General features: G+C 36.3%; 1 pseudogene; it reads right to left on the bottom strand.

The window, feature by feature from the left end:
- Window positions 1–237: 237 nt before the first annotated feature.
- On the bottom strand, window positions 238–9,271 carry LOC120208802 (annotated as a pseudogene).
- Between the last annotated feature and the right edge of the window lie 1,889 nt (window positions 9,272–11,160).

Here is an 11,160-nt window from a genome sequence, read left to right as displayed (position 1 = left end):
CCACTTGCACTCTGGTTATACCGTGATACTGGCTCAAGTCCTGATACATCATTGCTACCTCTTTCATACCGATCATTTTCTTTGTCAGGATTATATCCATTATGTCCTTCAGAAGATTGTTGAACCTGAAATTGAGAACTTATAGGCACAAAATAAGACATTGGAACAGATTCTACACTTGTATGCCTTTTATATTAGGTAACATTGGTTACAGGTTTCCAATGAAAGAGACAGTCGCTATAATAGCCATTGCAAGAAAATACACCAACAAAAATCTTCTAGTTCAACCCGATGTGGTTTATTTGTTCCGGTAAGGTTGTTACACTGGATGCCACTGACAACAAGGTCAAATTCGACAAATCTACTCATCAATTGCTCCAACCGATCATCATTCAATTCTTGCACATCTGCTTTAAAAGGTATGCCAAGTCGGTAAAAGGCAACCTCTGCATCACTGATCCCAGAGAAAAGAGACATGACATTGATACCACCAGAGAACATGTCTCTAGCAGATCCTCCTCCTCATGTATGGTTTTTAGGGAAACCTAGAAGCATTTCCACCTCATCAGGTTCAAGTGGAACAACTTTATTCCTTCCAACCCATGCCAGATTCCATTTTCAGTACTCATCAAGAATATACTTCTGGACACTCGAAGGTGGCTCATCGTCATAAGTTTCAAGAGCCTTACAGATCCTTTCTGTCAATTTGGCACTTCCTGTACATGTTTGTAAACAGTTCAACTTTGTTCTTGGATCCCAGGAAGGCCGTCATTTCTTTGTCAATGGAAAAGCATCATGTATAGTGTGTGGAGGAAGCGAAATAAGAGGAAATCTTTTCTCAACTGGCAGATTATGAATATAACCCCTTTTCTGTGCATCAGTACAAAAATACTTCGAATCTACAAAATTTGGCTCTACATCGTATAAGTACCGTGACATTTCAGTCTAAACACCAACTGGAGCAAGTACCACGTTCTCATAGTAGAAATAATGAGACCCAATAGCATCTTCTGGAAGTGTTCTTTTAGTTATCTGATATGGATCGGTAGAAACCCCAAAACCAATCATTGGATTTAGAAGATGAACTACATGATCATCTTCATCAAGAAGCTTCTTTTCAAGCTTCCTCTGCTTCTTCCTTTTTCAAAAATCATAGCTCGAGTTTCATCTTTTCTTGTAATTGGGGACATTGCATAATGGCTTCTTATCTTCTACCAGAAGAAGTGCGACAGCAGCCTTAGCCATTTAAGCAGCACATATAAAATCTGTCAACTCTGCAATTGATGAATCCATACCACATTTCTCCATGGCTATTGAAGCCTTAGCCTTTGAATACCCCATTTTCGTCAAGTATAACAGTTTACTCTCTTCATCAGAATCAGAATTCAGGATTTCCTCGGTATCAGAATAACTATCAATATCTATGAAATCATCCTGAAAGATTGCTTCATAATCAGATGAGTAGTTATCAGAATCAACATGTTGTATGGGTGCGGACTTTTCAAGAGCCTTCACTGAAAACAAGGATCAATGTGTCGACTTGAAATGAATTGCCAAGCGATTTATACCACTATGTCCGACTAGATCCCTCCAGATCTAGAAAATGGTCACCTCATTTAGAAGAGACATCTCAGACATTTTCGTTAGAATGATTGATTACTTCTTAAGTTGGTGTCAACATGAAGAGAATTCCTCAAGTTACTTAACAAATGTTGTTTAGTGACATCAGAATGAGAGTATTCAAGATAAACAGATTTGAGGCACAAATAAAGCCACAAGTACCCACAACAGTACATTGTCAAAATTGGACCTCATGGGGATCATGATATTGAAATCAAACAAACATTGAAAGCAAGGCTTACAGTTTAGAAGGTTGGGGACATTTTGAAGGCCCAATTCAGATAGATCCATGCAGGACATCTAGAAAGCCCATTTCAGACATAAATGATTCATGTGGGGCATTCTGAAGGCCCACGTCAGTATGAATATTTGGGCATTTTTAAAGCTCACATCAATAAGAAGCCCATTTCAATCATAATTAATCACTGCTGAGTCAGGCATATCTATATCTATACTCTTCAAAGATGATAGATTCTCTCTTTAAAGATGATAGATTCTTTTTTTCAAAGATGAAAGCTTTATTGGATTTTTACACAAGTCCAAGCAAAGGAAGTCGGTTTTATCCAGACAAGATGGGGCATCAAGGTCATAATTCTGATTACGACAAGAGTTCCATAATTGAAACATTTCTTCTGAGACTTTCATGAAATAAAGAAGACACAAAGATACAAGTTGATCAGATGGTTCTTCAAAAATGCAAGCTTGATATTATAAGTTGCTACACTGATATCCAAAGGTAACCCTGGAAATAAACGATGAAGTGAATGAAGATCAAGTTCACCACTTTGAAGTCAAATGAAGATTGCATCAACATTCATGCATTCATAAGAACATCATTTGCACAATAGACAATGCATTACATTGATACATTTGATTGCATTTAAACATAAAGTTTTATAGATCTTCATATGAAAATGAAGATTCATGATGAAAAATACCTTACAAGAAGAAAGTAGAATTCAAAACCTCAAATTACACAAACATCTAAAGAATAGATGGACGCAACCCACAGAAGAAGCATTCTTTTAAAATGGGGCATGTTACCCAATCAACAAGTTATTTCAATGAGAAAACGATTTCCAAAAATTTCTCATTTAATATTTTCTAAAAATGAAATTGTTGAATAGTAAGAAAGCGATTTCCAAAGTTTCTTACTTAGTAAACTATTTCCCACATCTGTAAGCCCTTCAGTGCATGATGTTTTCAAAACCTTCGGGTCATCTGTAAGCCCTTCAGTGCAGGATGTTTTCAAACCTTCGGGTCATCTGTAAGCCCTTCAGTGCATGATGTTTTCAAAACCTTCGGGTCATCTGTAAGCCCTTCAGTGCATGATGTTTTCAAAACCTTTGGGTCATCTCTAAGCCCTTCAGTGTATGATGTTTTCAAAACCTTCGGGTCATCTGTAAGCCCTTCAGTGCATGATGTTTTCAAAACCTTCGGGTCATCTGTAAGCCCTTCAGTGCATGATGTTTTCAAAACCTTTGGGTCATCCATAAGACCTACAGTGCAAGATGATAAGACCTTTGGGCAGAATATTTTCAACATTTCCATTTTACTCAAAAGAAGCTAAATGAAAAATTATTGTCTTTTTCGTCTATGCTCTATTCTTGTTAACACAAGAATGAGCAAAGAGGGGCAGCTGTAGACACTAATTTTTCAATTTGCCTTTTATTATATATTATTATTATTAAAATTATTATTATTATACATTATTATTATTAAATAAATATTACAAACCAAACCCGACCCAAATTTACAAGAACCGGCCCGGATCTGGAAGCCCAACAAGAACCAGATACAAAGGAAACCCTAGGGTTTCATCATCTCAGCTTACAGCCGTCGCATCTCTCATCTGTGATGTAGCTAGGGTTTCTAAACCCTACCTCAAGCTTCCAGCCACCTCTGCCAGATGTTTGACCCACTGCCACCACGCAGCCGACGATTCTACTACCACCACCTAGCCACCGACATTCCTGGTTCTGCCACCCTCGCCATAAGACTCCAGAAGCTCTGCTACCACGATACCAGCCGCACACGTGGCCTCTACGGTGATTCACCAGCATAGCTTTGGTGACTCACCAAGGCTGCCATCCTTTGGACTGGTCCGACGAGAACCTCATCATAGCTATAAAGCCTCGGTTCACCTGCAAACAAAAAAGGAAAGAGGCGAGCAAGAAAGGAGAGAACAAAAACGACGAGGAAACAAACAGCAAACGAGAGCAAGTACACCAACAGCCACGGAAAAAGAAAACAACCATACACAAAGCAAAGAAAATCGACTGAGAGAAGAGAAAGAGACTTACCATCATCGGAGGGCTTCGAAGCGTCGCCTGAACTATTGTAGAACCGAAGATAAAACTTCGGTTTCGTTTAGATCTACGAAAATTGGTAAGACTTTATGCGAAAACAACCTTGGATTTAGGCTTAGAAAAATCGCGGCTTTGGTTTAAGGGTATTTTGTATTTTCCAGCCACCGTGGGTGGTGGCCGGCGGGGAGCATCGGCGCCGGAACAAGGCGGCCGGCCGGAGGCTTTAAGAGAGAAAACATAGAAAACAAATTTCTCTCTCAGACTAGAGAGAGACTGAGAAATGAGAAAATGAAGGAGATGGCCCGAAGGACCGGCTGTAAGGGATTTAAATACCCCTTCCCAAACGGCGTCGTTTTGGGGAGGGGTATGGGTGTAATTTTTAAACGTTAAACCCCGTCCGCAGTCCCTCTGTTTTATATGTTTTGCATTTTAGTCACTAAATCAAATTTATGATCCTTTTAATTTGGTCTCTAAATTTTATTTATTTACATTTTACCCTTAACCGTAATTATATATATTTAAGATAAAATATCAGATTTAGTCCTCTAATTTTAATACTTAATATTTTAGTCATGAACAACATGTTTTAATTTGTTTTAATTTGATGTTTGAATTTTATATGTATTTAATTTAGTCCCTAAATTAAAAATAGGAAAATTACATGTTTAACCACTACAATTTTAAATAATTAATTACTAATTAGATATTTAATTTTAATATATTCTAATTTATTCATTTATTTTTAATTATTAAACCTTGTTTTTTATATATATATTTTAAATATATAGTTTTAGTTTTATTTATTTTAGTCACCATTTAGTTATACTTTAAATTTTATATGTTCATATATTTAATCATTATTATTATTATTATTTAGTTTTGTAAATATATTTATAATAAATATTTATTTATTTTATTAAAATCCTATTTATAAATTTAATAAATTACTTTTAAATCATTTTGATCATATTTTATTATTTATTTTTCAATATTAAGAAAGGGCAGTCTTAAAGTAACTGGATGTCCATTTTTTGATATTTTAAATAATTAAATATATTACTTTTATAAATTATATCTATTTTAGATAAATACTTTAATATTTATTTATTTTTTAATATTAAGAAAAGAGCTGTCTTAAAGCACCTAGAAGCCCTTTTCTTATATTTCTAAATAAATAAATATCTTATATATATATATAAATTAATAAATTTTTCTTAAAATTATAAATTTGAAATAACAAGATTATAAACTAAATATATCTTTGAATATTTAAATTTCCAATTATAGAGATAATTTATAATTAATAAGTACCAATTTTGGGCGTTATAGGGGTGCTAATCTTTCCCTAAACGTAATCGACCACGAATCCATTCTTTACTAAAAATATTTTTGGTTACACGCAGATCAGTTTATCTTTTAAAGTATGTTTTTTAAAAACTATTTTAAAAGATTGTTTTTAGGTATTTGACCTACCTAAGTCAAAAAGGTTAATGTCGACTCCCAAAACATTTTTAAATCAAAATCATTTTATCCACATCACTCTTCCCTTCAAGTAAAAATTTGTGTCCGGGCGAAAACCAGTTACAACACTATGGATGCAATGTTTTTATGTGTGCCTAAAATGCATATGTGAAATATGTTATTTTAGGATTTGGGGGGAAATCTTCAATCTCTGGTTGCCAGTCCTGATGACTCTTGATTATGGAATCTTGAATTCTGATCTTGATCTTGTATTCTTCACCATGTTTAAATTCGATGTATAGAAAAATGCCTTTTAGTCATCTCAAGTATAGTGCATAAGCCCAGATCGGCTTCCAAATATCTGTACCTTTCAGGAAAATCTTTGTACAATAATACCCAATTATCTTTTCAAGAGTGAATAAATCATTAAGTTTAAATTCAACACAAGATGATTAAAAGGAATTGACTTAGATAAATGATCATATTTATTTATAAGGAAAAAGGAATAAAGTATATGACAAACATTTTGGGGGGAGATATATAAGTAGATGCCTTAGATCATAATAATACAGGCGCTTTTGAACTAATACGTCGTTAGACGACTTTTGAGTACAACCTTTGCGAATGGAACTTTGAAAATGCGACAATGTACAGAAGTGCCACATTTCCCTAAATCATTAAGTCTGCAGAAGATTTGGATGTCGTGATGCAGAACCTTTCCTGAATCCTTATCCAAATTACCCTTTTGGGTTTTCAACTAGGATCCATCCTTGGTCTCAAGGCGTCCTTTGTAGGTTTTTATCTTGGACCCACCTTGTTTTTAATTTAAGGCGCCCTTTCGGGTTTTCACCCTAAATGTTTTTTTCAACTTAGGGAGCCCTTTCGGGTTTTCACCCTAAGCGAAATATTTTTTTACTACATCTAAATTAAAGGGATTTGGTAAATATGGCCATCCATTTCAGTCAGAATCAGTGCTCCTCCGGAGAAAGCTTTCTTTATAACATAAGGTCCTTCCCAATTTGACATCCATTTTCCTCTGAAATCTTTTTGAATTGGCCAAATTCTCTTTAGTACAAGATCCCCTTCATGGAATACCCTTGGACGCACCTTTTTATTATGTGCTCGAATCATTCGTTTTTGGTAGAGTTGACCATGGTGAATGGTTTTCAACCTTTTTTCCTCTATTAGGTTCAACTGATCATATCGAGTTTGGATCCAATATGCATCATCTAGTTTAACTTCTGACAGGACTCGAATTGATGGAATCTCTACCTTAATAGGCAGTATTGCTTCCATCCCATATGCTAATGAGAACGGGGTTGCTCCAGTCGAAGTTCGTACCTAGGTTCGGTAAGCAAAAAGAGCAAAAGGTAAGTTCTCGTGTTAATCCTTGTATATCTTAGTTGTTTTCTCCACTATTTTATTGATGTTTTTGTTTGCTGCTTCTATCGCTCCATTCATCTTTGGTCTATAAACAGTAGAATTGTGATGTTTTATGTTAAATTGTTCACACGCAACGTCCATCATCTTACTGTTTAGGTTCGTGGTATTATCGGTAATGATTCTTTCAGGTAAACCATACCGACATATGATCTCTTTCTTCAGGAACTTACAAATAATGGACTGAGTAACACTGGCATATGATGTAGCCTCTACCCAATTCGTGAAATAGTCAATTGTCGCAAGAATGAAATGATGGTCATTTGAAGTCTTCAAATGAAATTTCCTGATAACATTCATACCCCCACATAGAGAATGACCATGGTGCGGTCATCACATGAAGAGGTTGAGGTGGAACATTGATTTTATCCCCATCAATTTGACTTTTGGACATCTTCTAGCATAATTGATGCGGTCCCTTTCCAATGTGGACCAGAAATATTTGCATCTCATAATTTACCTTGACATCATATGTCCATTCGCATGCATTCCGCAAACTCTATTATGTACCTCTTCTAATATCATATTTGTCTCTTTTGCATCTACACATATCAACAATATATGATCATGGCTTTTCTTGTACAAAACTTCTCCATCAAGAACATATTCAACCACCATCCTTCTAATAATTATTTTATCGGCTTCGATGGCTTCTTCTGGATAACTTCAGTTTTTGATGTATTGCAGAATGTCATGATACTAGGGCTTAATGTCTTTTACTTCCTCGGTTTGGTAACAATGATTCGGGTACTCATACGACTGCATGTCAATTGGCATCATATCAGACTCATCGTCAACCTTAAATGCGACTACCAAGGTAGCTAAAGCATCGACCATTTGGTTTTCTTCTCTTGGTACGTAATGGAAAGAGAATTCTTCAAATTCTTCGAGTATATCCAATATTAGCTTTCCACCAGCTTTACATCCTTCATTTCTCATTTTCTACAAAGCTAATAGATCACTAAAGTTGAATCTCTATAGACCCGTAAGGTCTTTATATTTTTTCCAATAGCAGCTCGATTCCCCAAAACACAAGCCTCATACTCTGCCATGTTGTTAGTGTAATCAAAATTCAGTCTGCTAGTGAATGGGTAATGATTTCCTTCAGGGGAGATTAACATGTGGAAGTACTTGCTTCTTCTAAGGATATGGCCATCAAGTCTTCGTCTAGGAAGTCAAAGTCCAAAGGCTCATAATTTTCAGCAGTTCTGCTTGCCAAGAAATCTGATATGGTACTTCCCTTTATAGATTTTTGGCTGACGTACTCGATGTCAAATTCAGACAACAACATCTGCCATTGAGCTAACCTTCCAGAGAGAGCAGGTACACCCATCAATACTTTAGTGAGTCTAACTTGGAAATCAACCAAGTGGTGTGGTACAACATGTATTGTCTAAGTCTACGTGTAGCCCAGACTAAAGCACATCAAACCTTTTTGATAGGAGGATATCTAACCTCGCAATCAGTGAACTTTCTACTCAGGTAATAAATGACCCTTTCTTTTCTCACAGATTCATCATGCTGACCCATAACACACCCCATTGAATTCTCAAATATGGATAAATACAAGAAAAGAGGTTTTCCCTAGATGTGAGACATTAAGATAGGGGTGCGAGATAAGTATTTTTTTTATCTTCTTGAATGCAGTCTGGCAATCCTCATCCCATGTTCCAAAATTTTCTTTCGAAGAAGACGGAAAATTGGGTCGCACTTGTCGGTCAATTGAGATATAAAATGTGCTATGTAATTTAACCTGACCAAAAAACCTCGAACCTCTTTCTGTGTTTGCGGGGGAGGTAAATTTTGGATGGCTTTGACTTTATCTGGATCGACTTCGATACATATCCTGCTAACAACGAAGCCTAATGGCTTTCCGGATGTTTCCCTGAAGGTACATTTGTTGGGGTTCAGTTTCAGCTGGAACTTTCTTAATATTTGAAGGAGTTTTCTCAGATTCTCGACATGTTCATCTTCGGTTTGTGCTTTAACAATCATGTCATCGACATAAACCTTGATTTCTTTGTGCATCATGTCATGAAACAAGGTCACCATGGCTCTTTGATATGTTGCCCCGACATTTTTTAATCCGAAGGGCATTACCTTGTAATATAAAGTTCCCCATATTGAGATAAATGTGGTCTTTTCCATGTCCTTAGGATGCATCTTAATATGGTTATATCCTGAGAATCCATCCATGAATGAAAGAAAGTATTCCCGACAGTATTATCCACCAAAGAGTCTATGTACGACAGAGGAAAATTACCTTTAGGACTCACCTTGTTAAGATCTTGGTAATCGACACACATGTGTACTTTACCATCTTTCTTTAGAATAAACATTATATTAGCCACCCATTTCGGATACTTGGTCACTTGGAGGAAGCCGACATCGAATTGTTTTTTGACTTCTTCCTTGATCTTAAGGAGCATTTCAGGTCTCATTCTCATTAGCTTTTATTGCACCAATTTGTATTATGGTTTGATGGGTAGTTTGTGGACTACCATATCCATATCCAGTCCCGACATGTCTTGATACGACCATGCAAACACATATTTGTATTCTTGAAGTAAGAATATTAAGTTTTTTTTTGCTTCAGTTGAGAGAGATGTGCCAATTTTGACTTCCTTTCTTTCCTCTTCCGTACCTAGATTCAGGACTTCGATTTTCTCTTCATGCGGCAATATTTGCTTGTCTTATCTTTCTACCATCCTTAACAATTCGGAAGAAAAACTGCACTCATCTTCATTGTCACATTCATCAACTTCCCCGAGATAATCAAACTATTTAAAATCCACTTCCGAGTCAGTATCATCAGTACCTGTATTATCATTATCTTGGTACCTGAAGGAGAAATGAAACGTTTATATGTGAGAGGAAAATATCCTACATGGAATGGTTGAAACTTAAATTCCAAAGAGGATAAAACGAAAGAAAATTGAATTCAAAAGAAAAGTACTAAATGGAAAAAAATTAAGTTCAAAAGAAATAAGGAAAATATTTGTCGTGAAAGAAACTGCAACTTTTATTGAATTTAAAAAAAATTATTCACCCTTACAAAAGATCACCTATTACCCCGGGTATAAGCGAATAGGGATAGTTTGAGTATTACTCTGAAAGAAATTTGAAAGCCACAGGTAATTCTTTAGTCATCCAGTTGCTAAGCACCGATCTAGGTGGTAAAGGGCGGATTCCTGACTTATTCGTATTTTCGGCATTCTCTGTGGTTATAGCGTTAATACTCCAATCTTTCAAAGCAACCTCCAAATATAGTGAAGTTGACCCAAACTCATAACCATCGGATTTAAAGGTTTCATAAAGAAGTGGAAAAACCATGGGTTCCCATTGAAAATCTTTCCCGTTTAATCTGGTCGACCTTCTGTCTTGGCCTTTCTGGATTTCTTCATCTTCTATTATTGGCTGGGCTGAAAACCAAGCCCGAAATGGTCTAGCTTTGTTATAGGAATGATAGGGTTGATCCTCATTGCAACAGATTCCCAAATCCTCTTCCCATCTTGGCATCTCTTCCCAAGATCTGTTTGATCTCTATTTTAGAGCATTCGGAGAGCCGGGGTTTAGAAATATTTCCTCCTTCAGCCATAAACGTGGTATTCACAAATTCTAAGGAGCGAAACGAACATTCTACCACTTCATCATTTGCTTATATGTATGGGGCATTAGTGGTCACACTCGCCACGATATCTTCTTCAACATTAATAATTACCAGAGCCCCATCGATGACAAACTTGACTTTCTCGTGCAATGTAGACGGTATTGCTCCAGCTTGATGGATCCAAGGTCTTCCCAAAAGAAGTTGTAGGAAGGCATGATATCCATTACCAAGAATTCAACATTGTAAGTAGCAGGTCAGATGGTTAAAGGCACCTCAATCTTGTCAATTACCTCTCTCTTGGTCCCGTCAAATGCTCTGACCACACTCTGGCATGTTCTCACGTAGGAAGCGTCTATTGTCAGCCTTTTCAACATAACTAAGGGCATCATATTTAGGGATGAGCCATTGTCAATTAATACACTCGGTAAGGCGTGCCCCTTACAATGAGTGGTGATGTGTAATGCCTTAGCTCGACCTCGTCCTCCAAACAGAATCTCATCATCAGAAAATGAAATAAGATTATCAGCTTGAATATTGTTAACCAGTCGATCCATCTTGTTGACTGGTATGTCTTGTTGCACAAAGGTCTGATTTAGGACCTTTAAAATTACTTCATCAGTGTCAACATTGAAACACATGTCAGCAAGCTATGTAATTGGTTTATGATGTTCTACTCACTGTGCTTTAAAATTTTTAGGAATTGTATAGTTTCTTTCTCCT

This window comes from Hibiscus syriacus, unplaced genomic scaffold (genome assembly GCF_006381635.1).
Source record: "Hibiscus syriacus cultivar Baekdansim isolate YM2019G1 unplaced genomic scaffold, ASM638163v2 tig00017627_pilon, whole genome shotgun sequence".
Taxonomy (NCBI): Eukaryota; Viridiplantae; Streptophyta; class Magnoliopsida; order Malvales; family Malvaceae; genus Hibiscus; species Hibiscus syriacus.
The sequence above is the reverse complement of the archived record's forward strand: the minus strand, read 5'-3'. Positions and strand labels throughout refer to the sequence as shown.